This window comes from Alligator sinensis, unplaced genomic scaffold (genome assembly GCF_000455745.1).
Source record: "Alligator sinensis unplaced genomic scaffold, ASM45574v1 scaffold224_1, whole genome shotgun sequence".
NCBI classification, from domain to species: Eukaryota; Metazoa; Chordata; order Crocodylia; family Alligatoridae; genus Alligator; species Alligator sinensis.
In genome coordinates this window covers 514,496-530,912 of record NW_005842899.1, presented here as the reverse complement: position 1 = coordinate 530,912, position 16,417 = coordinate 514,496, and the positions used below count along the sequence as shown (strand labels likewise).

The 16,417-nt window shown below is 43.6% G+C and overlaps 1 protein-coding gene across 5 annotated transcripts in view; it reads left to right on the top strand.

Annotated features, from left to right (window-relative positions):
- TSPAN11 (tetraspanin 11) overlaps positions 1-16,417 on the top strand; it is a 281,179-nt gene that overhangs the window by 40,202 nt on the left and 224,560 nt on the right. The gene's annotated exons all lie outside the window — the stretch shown is intronic.

The following is a 16,417-nucleotide window of genomic DNA, read 5'->3' as shown; positions in this document are numbered from 1 at the left end:
AATGGAGCCCAAGTGTCCTGGCTCCTGGCCATACCCTTGTTTACTAGCTCTCTAGTGGCAAGTCACATCTGTGCTGGCAAGAAATGGCATTAACCCTTAATGTGAGACTGCTCACAGCATGTTCTCACTTTAACACCACTTTACATTCTGCAGATTTAGTATGGTCTAAGTGTAACATGTAACTTCATCCTGAGTATTCTTACGACACTACTTTTAGGGCTTTGTTACATGTTACTCTTAGGCTTTGGTAAATATGTGCAGTGTTATGTAGTATTAAAAGTTGGAATGTTCTGTGAAAAGTTGTACGTTAAAGATTGATATGGTCTCTGACCTCCCCAGCCACAGTGGCAGGGCATTGCTGCCCAGCACTGCCTGGCTACCCTTGGCAGTGGTGACAGCAGCTAGTGGGGGCTGTAGCTCGGCCTCCAGTCCTGGCAGGTCAGTCATGGCAAAGCTCTTGACATGCAAACTGGGGCTCGCCAGCCACGCTGCCTCCTCACTGGGCACCACTGCCTTGTCCTTGGTCTGGCCCTTGGTGCCCTCCTCCTGGTCTGTCATGCTGCCTGGCAGCACCCACCACCACTACTGCCCAGAGGTGGCTTTTTATCCAGCTGCCCTGGCCAACCAGCTACAATCAGCTCTGGGTAGGGCTGCAAGGTGGGGAGAGGAGGTGGGTGGGGAAGGGGAAGGGACGGGCCCTGCTGCCCAGCTCATGGGATTAGTTGCCACTGAAATCCCCCTGATGGCTCCTGCCAGGTGTAACCCAGGCAGTACTTCAAGATGTACCCCCTTTCCAATTGAAGGGATCAAAGCAGGTACATAAGTGCTGTGGGAGGTGTAGGTACCCTCCTTCACCTATAGAGTACACCCAGATCACCAATGGGGACTTCACCATATACCTTTTAATGAGAAAACAGTAGTGGGAATATAACATATATAAACCAGGGGGTATAAGGGACACTACAATGACCCGAGGGGGCAGGATTCAATAAAGGTTAGGTATTTACATTCGTAGACATATTCATCTGGTTGACAAAGACAGGCTTAACAGAATATAAAACACAAATAGCAGTACAAACGATATTCGTTGGCGAAATATAAAATGCACAAAATACAAAATGTCAAATAACAAGAAATGTAGGGCCTAAGTACCTGGAGAGGGGAAAGAGGGAAAACACAATGACCCCCTTCCACTACAACAAGAATTTCTCCCTGTCACTTCACTCACTGCAACTCAACCCAGCTGGCACTTGAACTTAGATCTCCCACGTAGTGGGCAGAAACTCTACCACACAGCCACCAGTGCTGGCACTGCTCCAAGCTGCTAGGGATTTTGACCTTCCAGGAGCCCCTGCTTCACATTGAGTTTCCTGGCCCCTTGCTGGAGGAGCTGGAAGCAGAGCTGGGAACCTCTCAGGCCACTGCTCTGCTTCTTGCTGGAGCTGGGGAGCCTCTCCTGCTGGCCACAGCCTCTAGTAGGGGGATCCTGGAGCCCAGCAGGTTGCCCCTCCTGCTGGCTGCATGCTGTGCTGCTGAGGGTCCAACTTCTGCCTGCAGGTCCTGCTCCTTCAGGCTCTTCTGGGGCAACTGCTCCCACCCCGCTGGCCCAGCTCTTGCCAGCTCTTTGAAACTCCTTCCTCAAGGTCACTCGCTGGTCTCCCCTGAGTCAGCTGCGCTGCCCCTTTTATCCCCCTCTGGGTGACCCGAGGGGCCAATCAGGGGACATGGAAGGTGAGTCTCTGGGGACTGATTGGTGAGGAAAAGGAATCCCAAGCCCTCCAATCATTTCTTACCCTTTCAAAACCCCTGGGCCTAATCACCACCAGCTAGCCCATCACACAGGTATAAGCAGCAGGGTGCGGTGGGGTGAAGTGAGGTAGGGCAGTGCAGGGTGTGCATGTGCATGTATGTGGGGTGCTCCCTGACCATGGCACTCCGGGCAGTTTCCCATGCTGCCCACCTGTAAACCTGGCTCTGCCCCTAATACATTGTTGTAGTTAATCTCAACAGGTGTTTGAGCTTTACAATCTTGCTTTGATCTGTTTGGCTTTAAATTGGAATTGGTGGTTCTTGAAGTAAAATCTTTGGAAAAAAGATGTTAAAAAGCTACATGAGAAAACTAATGAGCTGCAAATTACTTCTCATAGTTTGAAGACTACTGGGTATCCTAATATATAACAATGTACACAAGAAAGAGGAGGTTTGTGAAAACCATACTCGGGATTCTAGTATTAGAATGATTGATTTGTTAGAAAGTTTAAACAATTTGGAGATTCATATTAAGTTTCTGCTTGTTTCTAGGAACAATATCAGGGCAGGCACTTGAACTCTCATTGCAGATTGCTAATTTATTTCATGACACTGTATTTATTTCATGACATTCTGTGCAAACTTTGCAATTCTAAGTCAGTTTTATGTCTTACCTGTGTAACAAATCTTGCATAAATAATTCACAGGAAGAGGGAAAGGTGCTTTAACCAACATATAAGACACCCCAGATAAAAGGCCACGTTTGAAAGGAGCTACACACAATTGAAGAAAACAGCTATGGATAAGAATCTGACCTTGCATTAGTTTGTTTTGTATGCATGCTTGTTGCTGCAGAATTTAAACTGCAGATAGAGAGAGACATCCTCTTCTACTGCAATGATGAATAAACCTTTCTGTCTCTCTCCTGAATATTGAAATAGAAATAGCTAGTGACAAAAGCTTAGATGGGCTAAAAACAATCTTGTAATCTATAATTTTTTATTTCAATAGTAATACTGGTCTTTGAGCTAGTTCAGCGTTGAACTCAACCTTGCTTATAAGCTAGCATGGTCAGTGTTGTTTCTTTTGTAGCATGGTTTGCTTTGTGCTATTTTAAGATCTTAGTGCTAGGGTTTACACTGGATTACCCTGAGTATTTTTGGAAATATGCTTAGAGAAACCTTATTTTTTGCTTTGTGTCTTTTCCTCCCTTCCTTTCTTTTCAACTTCTCCTATCACCAATTTTCTAGTTTAATTGCAAATTAACTGGATGTTCTATGCTACCTTTACTCCCTTTGGCAAGTACTTACTGATCTGGATAAAACCCTTGAAGACTGAAGACACTGGACAATTTAAGTGACAAATCCTTCCTAGGATAAGTAAAGGAATGCCTCATTGATCCCTGGAGGTCTGATCAGGCCCTCTCAGCCTATGGGGGGGCTATCTTGCTTGCATGGATTTCCCTCTCTTTCATAGAGGTTTGGGGAGAGGAGTTGGCCCTGTACAGGTGTGGAACTCCATGTAGCAGGAGGAGATGCGCAACTCCTAGGTTGAAGCAAAGCCAAAGTCAATGTTTAGTCCTTTTCTCTGGATAGATACTGATGTGTTAAGATTCAGTAGCTGGATTCAATCGCATGTAATTTTGGGTAGCAGCTGGTCACTCACTATACTTAGCTCTGAGACTATCAAGTATACCCTGTGGTCCACCCACCTATCCCCTGAACCAGGACTTCAGCCCTCTCAGTTATTCAGTTGTTTAGAGAAATTTCTTCCTAGGGTCCACCAGCCTGTGGTAACTCTGGGTTCCTACTCAATCCCTTAGGGACAACATGGCTAGATAGAAGGGATTGTGGGCTTAGGAAAGGAATTTCTTATATGCCTGCTTTTAAAGAGTCCTAGTTCTGTGGCACACAGCAGACTTTTGAACATAAACCTCCTCAACCCTTGTCACTACTTCATTTGAGTCCTGTACGCAGGTACCCTGTTCTGGTCTTGTGGCGGCGAGGTGCCCCCACAGGCTCTCGAGGGAGAGAGTAGAGAGCCCACGGACCCCAGACCCCGAGAGCAAGCCCCCCAGAGGGGCTGAGCCAATCCCTGCGGGAAGATTTAAAAACCCTGTCGGAGTGGGGACAGGGGGAGAGCCGGAGAGAGGGAGCACGGGCTGGCAGCTCGTGAGGCGAACTCCGGCACGGGGAGGAAGCAACCCAGCCTGCGAGGCTCCAGCAGGCAGCCCAGGGAAGGGCTTTAAGCCTTCTGCAGGAGGCAGACAAGCAGGTCAAGCAGGAGCACCCTTTCAGCCACCTGAAGAGGCTTACACCCAGGAGGCAAGGGAGCTCCCTGCTTGCGGTAGAGGAGAAGAGGCAGCTGAGAATCCGAGAGGGAGCTGGAATAAGGGGGATAACCCTACAGCCCCTCCTGACTCGGAGGCATATTTTCTATAAGAAAAGAAATCTTCCCCACGAAGGGAGGGAGAGCGACCGGAACTCAGGAAACCGGTCTGAGGCCGTCATATGGGGCCAGGAAACATCTCTAACGCATCACCCATTGGCTGGCGTGTGGACGGGGTGTAGGGGAGGCAGAGCCCCGTGGAACATCACGTCGGATGACCGTGATCACCACTGTCTATTGGGAGGCCCATCCAAGCAAAGATCTCCACTGTAGACCCCTCTTAAAGTGCGTTTAACATCCAAGTCGTGGCAGGAAAGTTGAGGGGAGGGGCAACACCCCGATAGACTGAGCGGTGAGAGGGGCGCAAGCTCCACAGGTCTGTGTTGCTTCAGGCATTGAAATGTCTTCTTTGTTTGAAGAAGAATCCCGCACCCCCTTTTAAAAAAAGACTGTGACCTTTTTTGATCAGGGAATTGAATGGAGAAACAGTCTTCCTCCCAACTATTCATCACACTTTCCTCATACAGGCTTTGTCCATTCAAAATTAAAGGCTGCTGGTGATAGAAACCCTATTCCTACAACAGGGGAGAGGAGTTGAGTGGTAATGGCCGTTAATTGCTTTAAGTCTTAGATGGAGCCAGTCGGGATGTCAGATCCCGGCTCCAAATTGTCCTCTTCAACAATCATAAAGGGTCCCATAAAACCAAAATGGAGCTCATAAGTGAACACAGATAGGGTGGATAAAAATCAACAATTTTTTAAAATAAAAAACCCAGATTTTTTATCAGATTTTTTTGATTTAATCATTTAAAAATTGTTATTGTTAAGATGTTTTTAAAAAAATAAACCTATATACAGATATTTTAATATAATATATGTTAAAGCTCAAAGATATCATCATGGAATAGGGATTATAACTTCTAATTATATACTATTCAAGACAATATATTCATGTAGCCTTTCTAGAAAAGTTTTATAAATAGGTCACAACAGGCCATGGACTATATTAGGGGCCCAATGTTATAGGGTTTCCAGAGGCTCCTCTATAGATTAGTAAAGATTAAAGAAATCCACTCTACCCAATAGAACTCAGAGCTAAGTCTAGAAGACAACATTAAGCATCTGTGTAATGCTTAGTTTCAGTTTATACAACGAACTCTCCTTTCCATTTGGTTGAGAACACACACTTCATTGACATGGTTCAGTCGTGAACAGGATACAGTCCACCCAACGGAGCAGATGTACCAGGCAAATTGCTGGATAAAGTGTATGAAAGAGATATTGAACAGTGTTCAAAAAGTCTATAGGGGAAAATTGTTAACCTGAGTCTTGATGGGTGGAGCAATGTCCACAATGAGCCAGTAGTATGTGCTTGTATGATAACAGACAAACGGATTTATCTACCTTACAGAAACAATTGATACATCAGGAAATGCACACACAGTAGACTACTTACAAGAAGTAGCAGTAAAAGCTATAACAAACTGAAAAAAAAATATGTCTTGTACAATGCTGTAAATGCATCAAAGATGAGAACGGGGTGTAGGTTGTAGCTGTGTTGGTCTAAGGACATAAGAAGACAAGGTTCTTTGGGTGAATCTGATATCTTTTATTAGACCAACTAAATAGTTGGAGAACAATTTTTAAGCAAGCTTTTGGGTTCAAAAACCCTTCGTCAGGCTAAGGAAGTATCAGCAACTGATGTGTGCTCTTCCTGAATGGAATGAAAAGTAAAGAAGCCAGAGTCTGTGCTGGTATGCATACAAGACAAGCAGTCAGTGAAAATGTAGGTTGAGGATTCAATGGGTGAGAGACAGGCTGGGGGGGGGGGAGAGAAGGGGGATGAATAGTGGAGAAGTACCTGATATCTTCTCAAAGATGAGAAGAAATCTAGAAAAAAGTGAAGAAAGCCCCAAGCTAATAACATATGGCTGCAGTACTCATTTGATGCACCTCTTAGCCAAAGACTTCCGTGCTCTAGAAATAAAGGCTAATGTAAAATTTGCAGAATACTTTTGTAATAAATGCTTTGCAGCAGCAGCTGCTCTGAAGAAAGCAGGAGGAACCAAACTAGTTCTGCCACAAGACGTGTGATGAAACTCAGTAGTGGACCTGTTTTGAGGGATATATTGAGAACTGGCCTAATCTTATGACAATTTGTGAACAAAATTGTGACAAAAAAATGGAACTGTCACAGCCAAAGTTCTCAACATTAGGGTAAAGAGAAGTGTAGAAAGTATGCTGACTATCCTGAAGCGTATTTCCATAGCCTTGAACAAAGTGGAGGGAACTTGCTGTTTTGTTTCTAATGTTGTTGAAATTTGGAAGGAACTGAGTGAGACCTTGAAAAGAGAAATGCACAATACACTATCTCCAACTCATTTTCTTGCCAGTTTTCTCAATACTAGGGTCAATCCTTAACTGCTGAAGAAGAGGAAGTGGCTATAAAATGGGCATCCAGTAATCATCCTTCCATAATACCAACTACAGTAAAAGCTTTGTTATCCGGCACCCACAGGGAATGGAGGGTGCCGGATAACAAAATATGCCAGATAACTGAGTGGCCCGAACAGGCGTTTTTGCCTGTTCAGGCCGTTGCCTGTCCCACCTCGTGTGGGGTGTTGCTGCCCCTCCTGCGGGCCCCATGGGCCCTGAGGGACAGGGAGGGGAGATCCGCGCAGCCTGCTATGCCCCCGGGCCATGGGGGCTTGGCAGCGCAGGCTGCTTTCCCTCGGGCCGTGGGGGCTCCGCAAAACTGGAAGTGCCACAGTGGGCACTTCCAGTTTCCATTTTCCCTTACAAGCCTTTACAAGCTGGCATGCCAGTTAACAGAGCATGCTGGTTTGTAAGGTGCCAGTTAACACAGCTTTTGCTGTATAATAAATTTCAGGGCTAAGGGTGAACCATTCAAGAAATATATGTTTGCTGATGAGGTTTTAAAGAAAGTCACACCAGTCAACTGGTAGAAGTCACTTAAGCACCTGGATTCATCAAAGACTACTGAAGGCTGGAACTCAGCCAGCCTGCAAAGCTCTTTGCAAAGGGGGGAATCCATGGGTTCCTCTTGTAAAAGCGAAAACCCATGTTTTCTCTGATAAAAATGGGAAATCTGTGGCTTTCTCTGTTTTTCCATGGGAAATGGAAAACCTGGATCCCTGGTGATAATCCAGCTTTTAACAGCAGTAGCCTCTTCTGTAGGTGTAGAAATAATATTTTCTTTTTTTGGACTAATTCATTCTAAATTGAAAAATTGATTGGGAACTGAAAAAGCAGGGCAGCTTATCTTTCTTTTCCAGTCTATGAATAAACAGGAAAAGGAAGGTGAAGACTGAGTTTGCTGCATAACCCAGTATTTTAAGTTTCTTATGCTGACCTGGCTGAAATAATCTATTTAATTTTTGTTAAAAACATATTTCACATTTATAACTAAAATAGTTAAAAATTAAAAAATGCATATGCTTATTTTGTTAAAATAATTATAAATGTTTGTTGTTGAAGAAAAATATCCAAAATACATAAGCTTTGTTGTTTTAGTTTAAATAAAACAACTTTAAATATCTGTTATTTTTGGCGATGGTTGTTGTTGTCCTCCTAATACAGTGTGGCAAAAATATCCCCCAAATATCCATGATTAATTTAGTGAGTTGGAGATGGTTCACTTCCTGATGATGACTTCACAAGTATCTGCTTCAGTTAGCTTTGGAAAATAAAATAACCAAATCATAATTCAGTTTTCTGATGTAGCTGCAAAATTAAAATGAAAAAATATCAGAATCACTGCTTTAAACTGTATAGTGTGTACCTCCTAAAAATGAAACCTACATCTATCTCGGAGTTGTGAATAATATGTATTAAGGTTCTATCAAACAACAAGCATGCACTTTTTGTAGAAAACAGTGATTAAATCAAGGATTCCTGACCAGTGATTTTAAATCATGATTTAACTCAATTTGATTTAAATCAAATCCTCCCTGGCTACAGGGAAATGTTTTACTGTGCTAAGACACCTCTGCTGTTTCTAGAAAACACTAGTTAGTTTTCAAAAACCTGTAACTTGTTACACACTGAGGACCAAGTATATAAATGTGGTGTTTGTCACTTTATCTCTCTTCTGTATTGAGAGAAAGGTAGAACAACAGGACGTGACAGTCTTGGAGTTATTCCAGAAATTAATTTGTCTAGTTGGCTCTAGGATTTACAAATCTGCACTAATGTTGTTATGAATTTGTATTGCTGCTTAGTCGAGAGGCCCCAACCAAATCTGGACGCCACTGCACTAAGCAGTGTACAGATGCTTAGTGGGCGCATTTACACATGCGCTTTAATGCACAGTAGCCTATTTTACTGCACATTAAAATGTCATAAAAAACCATGCAATTATGCTAATGTGCAGTAAAATAGGCTACTGCACATTAATCGTCACTTTAAAACTGTGAGCATTCGTTACTGTGCATTAAGGCAGCCTCATGCACATTTCTTTAGTACCTCACATTGGAGGTAGTAAATTTAATGTGCATTGGAAAAAGCACCTTGATGCACCTGGAAAAGCACCCAGTAACGAACAACCCTAATCTCAAAGAGTTTACAGTATAACTAAAGAGAAGGTGAGAAGACATGCAGTAGATAAGCCCTAGAGCAGGGAATAAAACCCAGGTCCCCCAAGTTCCAGTTCATTTCTCTGTGCTTTAGGCTAAACAGCTTTTCAGTAATATTATATTCTTAGCTCTGTATTCCCCAGAAATCAAATCTGGAAGTATTTTAGTTAATTCTAACTTTTAATTGATGGGAGTTTTTCCTCAGCAGAAAACGAAATAAGGACCTCAGGTTCTGGCCTGTTGCATTCTTAAATAAAGCCAGTTTACTCTAGTGAATTGCTCTTGAATAGATTGTTTGAAATTGTGAACTGTGCAAGAGTTGGCAACGATGGTGACTTAGTGATATTTTAAATGGGTTTTGCTTTTTTAAAAGCTCTGCTAAAATAAATTTGATATTGATTTTCCACAGAGTGGTGGACTTGACTCATTACTGAGGCTTTTTACTTGGCACCCAGTGGATTTTAAGAGCAGAAATTTTGAAATCAAAAGATTAAAAAAAAAAAAAAAAAGAGGGGGGGGCACAGAGGGAAAGGAGGAGAACGGATTTTTTACAAACCTAGCAGGAATTTTAACAATTCAGTCTGTTCAGCATGTGCAACAGCTAACTGAATTAATGAATGAATAAGCTGGTTTTGAAAAGCATTTGTTAATTTCAAAGTTTTGCATTTTTTTAGGTACTCAGCTTGGGACCCATAGACCTGATTTTTCAGAAGGGCTGAGCACCCAAAGCTACTCTGGGCTTTATTTGGAATTGTCGGTGCTCAGTCCTGAAAATCAGGCTTTGTGTGGAACACCCCAAATGAGCTGAATTCTTTGGAAGATGTTTTGTCTTATCTTCATTTTGCAGGTGAAGAAGCGATGCTCTCTTTGTAAAGTACTTCAAAGCCATATGAGGAAAAAATATTATTTTTAGGTTGCTTTGTCCTTCTTTTAAGTATGTTTGGTACATTACACTTGCTCAGATTGTAACCCAAAAATTATACTAATGACACAAAGTCAGTTTCTTTTCAGCGGGGTAGTTTATTGCTAAGGGTACTGGGGAGTTATACACTTATTAGAGACCATTAACTCATTAGAAATTGCGTTACCCTACCACACTCACACTCTCTCTCACACACACACACACACACACACACACACACACATTCTTGCAGATGACACACTTACATAATCCCAAGGACGTTGCACATAGGGATGGCCAATCCCTAGCCGTTGATGGAGCAGGGTTTCTGACCTGGTAGGTGCAGGCATGGGCTCTGGTGGTGAGGTAGGTTCTTCCCCCCCATCATCCTTTCTCTTGCCCCTTTTTATACAGTTTGTTGCTGGGCAAGGTTTCTCAAGCCCTTTCTCCAAGGCGTGCGCTGTTTGGTCGTCACGTAGAAAGATTTCCCTTATCTAGCCAGCCTGAACCGGTCTTCCTGCCAAGGATGTTGCACAGGCATTTGGCCTTTAACAGTCTGCTTCTAGTTGCTGACACTACAACTTCTTGTTTCTTAGCTGTTCCATTTTCTTCATGTCATCTGCTTCTTTTTTGTTAGTCATATACACCACATTTATACACTCTATTGCTTACTTGACCTAGTAGTGGTAAATTTTCTAACCTACTGTCTACAAGATTGCCTGAGGAAGACAAGAAGTGAGTTCTTTATGTGCAAATATGAGATGGGAGATGGCAACTTGCCCTAGTCCATTGCCATTAGGCTCTTTGAAATTTCTTTTGTGGCTGTGGCTCACAGATGGTTCCTTGGAGTAGGGGTGTGCGAAGCAGGCAGTATTCGATTTGGATTTGGATTAGGCTCAATTCAGGGGACAGTGATTTGATTCACTGATTCAGATCACTGTCCTGATTCGATTTGGCTGAATCTTGATTCTGATTCATAGAATCAGCGATTTGGCCATAGACACAGCTTTATATGTTTTTTCTACGTACCTCAAGGTACCAAGCGCGGCTCATGAATGCTGAGATGGTGGGGCAGATGGAGTGTCCACTCATCTCAGCGTTCATGAGCTACACCTGGTACCTTGAGGTACATAGAAAAAACATATAAAGTTATGTCTGTGGCCAAATTGTTGAATCTGTCCAAATCAAATTGGAGGCTTCTGATTCAATTTGGAGAGATTAATGGGTCTCCTGATACGATTTGGATTTGGAGATTCAGCCGCCGAATCGGGCTGAATCTCCTCTGAATTGAATCAGCGACCGAAGCTTCACACAGCCCTACCTTGGTGAGCTACAGCTGCTTTCTATCAGGCATGTGCACTTGCAGCAGCTCAAATAGAAGTTGTGCAAATTTGAGCCGGGGCTGTTTGCCTCAGAGTATGTGCCCAGACATGCACTTTGGTGTGGTTCAAGTTGTGCCACTTGGGGCAAAATAACCCTGCCTGGCTCTTCCCGGATCTGCAGCCAGGGGGAGCTAGAGCCTGGGGCCAGCACCTGTGCTGGCTCCAGCAGTGTGAAAAGCTGCCCTGTCCTGGCCCCATCAGTATAAAAAACTGTCCTGGCAAGTAGCTCAGGGCTACTCTCTCTCAGGAGCTTCTGGGTGTCCACCAGCTCCTTGGATGCCTTTTGAGGACTGGTAGGTATGGCCCGGGGGTTCTGTTTGGTGTCCCCCTCAGATGCACTTATTTTCACATTTTGACCCTTTGACCCGCACGACACTCCTATCCTATTTTTTTTTCATTAGTTGTTCCAAGAATTTAATTGTACCACTCACTCATTAGCCCCACACAGGGTGACTAGTTAGCCAGGTGGCCCTTAGGGCCCATGGTATGAGTGTTACAAACAGACAGGCACTTCTGGGGCCCAGCCAGTTGGTACCTGGGGACACTACCCCTTGTGCCAGTTGGACTGCTGAAGCAGCCCTTAGAGTTCCCTGCACCCTTTACCCACTTCAGCAGTCTGGCAGTGGGGGCTGCTGCCTGGCTGTGAACTGCTGTGCACCTGCCAGACCCGTATGGGGACTTCAAGGCCAGTAGAGGCATGTGCACCTCTGGGCCAGCTGCCAGTGGGCTCTGGCTGCAGAGTTGGCTTTTGTGTGGCACTACTGCCATGTGTGCCCCCTGCCTGGCCATCTGGGCAGCTGTCACCTGAAAGATGTTCCCAGCCTGGTGGCCTGCTTTGAATTGTCAAAGCATGTCCTCCTGGCCCCAATTGGCCAGGAGGTCAGCCACCTTCAGCTGGGTCCAAGGTGCCAGCTCTGAGCAGGCTCCTCTGCCTGGGTCCTGGCACTTGCCTCCCTAGCAGGAAGTCTGGTGTTCCCTATTTGAAAACTGAAGAATCTCTGATAAAAAAAAAATCCCAAAGTCACTCTGTAATATATTCTGAAATCCATGTTCCTCCACAATTAAAACAAAAGACTCTCTATATAGAGAGCCATGGTTCCCTCCCCCCTCTTTCAGCCCCCCACCCCGACTTACTGTCACGGAGCCTGGGTCCAGCTCCCTGCAGCTGGCATGCTGCCTGCCCTGCACAGGCAGGCAGTGCGCTTCAACACAGGGGCAAGGGCCAGCCATAGAGATGCTCTGGCTGGCTATCAAAGCATCTTTGTGGAGGACCTAAGCCTCCGGTTGCCTGCCCCACTTTTTTCACCCAGGATATTTTTTGACAGGATATCCTGGGGCCTAACTTTGCCCCCGCGCTGAAAATTTGCAGTGCAGGGAACGTTTTTTGTTCATGCACATGCCTCTTGCAGTGTGTCAAAGGGCTTTGAGATGCTGCAAGAGGCATGTATGAGCTCGTCTGGATGTGCCCCATGTTTTGGGGTACAGGACTAATCTCATGGTTCTTTCATCTGGATAAAAAAATTATTTTCAGCACAGCTGGGAAGGGTGGGTTGAAGTAAATTAACTTTATCTTGATTTTTATTTCTTTATTTTATATTGAGACGCTCTGCCCCACATAGTAGCAGCATCTGAGAGGAGGATAATAGAATAATCTTACAATTAAACTTTCTGATTGGCTCTGACAGCCCAGAGGCAGAGCTGGTGATGTTGACAGGAAGCAAAGGAAATTTTTTTAAGAGCTTGGGATGTTGTCAACAACCCAGGAAAAAAAGCAAAAAAATTAAATTCCATAGACTCAGCGTGATAAAAATTAAGAATTTCTCATTAGTATCAGAAAAGGTCATGCTGAGTACAGAACAAAAATGCATTTGCGCACGCTCAAAGAGTAAAAGAGCAAAATACGAAAGTGTATTTAACACCGAAGAATAGTGTTTTAAACATGTAAAATTCAGTCTAAGTAAATTACAGTGAGGCAAAATAAAACCCAAACTTCAGCAGGTAAGAGGTAAACTGGGAGCAAGAGGAGATTTAAAGCAGAACTATCAAAAGATGAATAAAAATGAATAATTTGACATTTTTAAGTACCAGGAAGAAGAAGCCTGTAGGAGATCAGCGAATTTGCTAGCTTGCTAGGAGGAAAAAGCTGCAATCAAAGAGAATAAAGAGATTACAGAAAAGTTAAATGATTTCTTTGCATTGGCCTTCACAACGGAACATTGTGGGGAAATACCTTCCCTAGGGTTATTCTTTGCAAGTTTAAAGAAATGAGAGAGCAACTCGAGAAATTAAATTGCATTAACTCTCCAGGACTGGATTCTATTCATCTGAACATTCTTTAGGAAACAAAGGATGAAGCATGCTGAGATACTAACAAAAACATGTAATAATATTGTTTTTTTTAAAAAGCTACTAGGCAGGAGGCCAAGAAAGTAGTCCATTTTAGACCTAACTTTTAAGGGCTCCCCTCTGTGAGGTGCTGAACTGTGTCAAGGCCCACTGCAGCAGGTAGGAGTTGTAGGCACTGAGCAGCTTGAAGGAACATGCTTCAGAAGAAGCAAGAATAATAATGTTTAGCTCTTGTGCAAGACGCACTTCATCTATAGGTCTCTGAAAGATTCAGAAAGGTTCATAAAGTCAGCCAGCAGGACAGTGGCAGAGCAGAAATAGAGCCTGAGTCTATCCTTGGGACAGCAGATCTAGGTTAGTGCACTAAACACTGGAACAAGTTACATTCCAAGTGGCATCCTGGTCACTAGAACAGTGATTCTCAACCATGGTGCCATTGGTACATTACTAACGCTGTTAGGTGTGGAAACATCTATACATTTCACAAGATAAACCCAGAAATTTCAAGTAGGAATCTGTTATGCCAAAAACATTCTACTCTGATAGGAGTTTTTTGAGTTCTTTGCAACAGAAGAATTGCCTTATTTTTCTGTCTTTTATTTTTTAGTTTTTGAAGTGGGATCTTCCTAAATTTGGGGGAATTATGGAAGGATGCTATGAGTCTAAAATGATTGAGAACCACTGCACTAGAACCTATCAACCAGTACAGGCAAAAGTGGTTGAGAAAACAAATGGTTATAAAGCAGTGGTGCCAACTTGTCTGGACCCATGAGCTGGATTTGGAGCACAGCCATAGCATGTGTCCCATGGGGCTAGAATTTGGTGGCAGCATTAACTGCTGCAGCTCCCAGAGTTGTGGCAGCTGCCATTCCTCCCTCCACCAAATTTCCAGCCCTGTGGACCTGATGATGCAGCTCTGTGCTCTGAATCTGACCTGCAGGGCTCCCCATGTGTCTGGAAATTTGGCAGCAGGACAAGTGGAAATAAAATTAATTGCCACAGCTCTAGGAGTAGCTCCATGGGCTGGATCTTGGACACCCTTGTTATAAAACATTTTGATGAGGAATTCTTGTTAAGGTCAAACCACTCATCATTTTAATAAATATTTTTTCTCTGCCTTATTAGAACAATTAACTACATGAGAAAGTGTCTTGGATACCCAAAAAACTGTTCTAAAAAGACAACTGGAAAAAAAGCTAAAGATTTGTCAAGGATTTTTAAACAACTGGTTAAAAATTTTAGGCATTAAAATGTGTGAATAATTGACCTGTTCCCTCTCTGCAGAGGGGTTCATGAAAGGCTGCCCCAGAAAGCAACACTGGGAAGTACATTTTCATTCTACAAATGATTTGTACCTTGCGAATCAGGAGATAGTATTTTTTTTTCCTTTTTTGCAGTGGGGGGGTGGTGTGGGATGAGAGTTAAATTTAGACAAACAAATCCAAACAACAGTAGTCCATTGGGCAGTACCATGGCAGTTGAAATTCAACTGAAGCATCTACTTGTATACAAGCTATTTCTTATAATGTTCATTATCCTTTTACCCTGATGGAATATAAATTAGCATTAACTTCTGAACAAATCTAAATGTAATGGCAAGTATTTAGTGAAAGCATCTCGCTGCGCAGGGGTATCACATTGTATATTAAGTTCTTGAGGCTAATACAGAAAACATAATGTATATATCACATATTGTACAGCGACAAGTAATGAAATATAATGTCCCAAATACGTATGCTTCGTTCATCTTATGAAAAACACCAGAAAAAGAAAATTTCTAGAGATGTGCAGTAGAAATGACTAAGCCCTAAATCCTGTTTCATTTCTAAAACATTTAAGTGGTACTTAAATGACTTAGTTTTAAGGCTGAAGTGAAGGCACATTATACAAGTTGAGCATGGATGGTTTTTCAGAGACTTGAGTAGGGTGAAATAGGATCACACTAAGTCACAAAAATAATGAGGAGGGGGAACCTTTCTACTTTTTGTGTTAATGGTTTTTCAGGGACATGAACAGTATGGAATAGGATCACAGTTGTGGGGCATAGAGGTGAAAGAGAATTTAGGCCTCGAAGTGTAGAGTTGGTACTTCTGTACAAAGAGATTAAAACATTGGTATCACATGGCTTAGAACAAAGAAGAATCAATGGAGATTTGGCAGTTAGAGTGCTTAACTCTTACGTGTGCAAAAAAAATAGACACCCAGGGATTGCTGTTTAATGAGTTGGATAATTCAACAAAACAAAATTCTCAATAGTAAAGCCACTTGATTCCATCTGCCAGTATCCGTTTTATTCATAAATATTCAGTACAAGAAGAGTTATAGAAAACAATGTATGAACAATAGTGAAAATAAACATTAATGAGGAAACTTTTTACAATAAATGCTTCTGTAAACATTTTTTTTTAATGCTGCATTCCTTGAAACCAGTGGTGCTTAAACTCCATCGTAGAGTCATGTCTTGCAGCTTCCATGACTTGCCTCAGCTCTGGAAATTTGGTAGTGGCGGAGTGGTGGCAGCTAACACAGACACTCCCCAGCCAGCAAAGTTCCAAGTCCTGCAGGGCAGATAACCATGGAGGGTTGGGGTCAGGGCTGCAGGCGTAATCTGGTGCAGTACCAGGGCTGGACGCATGGATCAGATCCATCGCATGGACTGATTTAGCCTGTAGGCCTGAAAGGTTGGGCACCACTGCTCTGAGCTATTCATGAAATATCTGCATGTAGCAAACATTAGGGGTACACCGATAGAGATTTTTGCATCTGATACCGTGAGCCAGTTTTTAAGGAGGCATATTGGCCAATACCGATCCAATTTCTGATACCAGTCAGAGAGCTGCCTCCAGCTGGAAGGTGTGGTGTGGTGGAAGGGGAAGTGTGAAGGGGGTGGGGACAGATCAAGGCCCCCATGAGGAGAGAGACTTGGGGCTGGGGCTGGGACAGAGATCAAGGCCCCCGGGGGGAGAGACGTGGGCTGGAGCAGGGACTGCCCAGCCAGGGTAGGGCGGGCACGGGACGGAGTGGCAGGGCGGCCCGGGGGGACGGGGGGGGGGGGG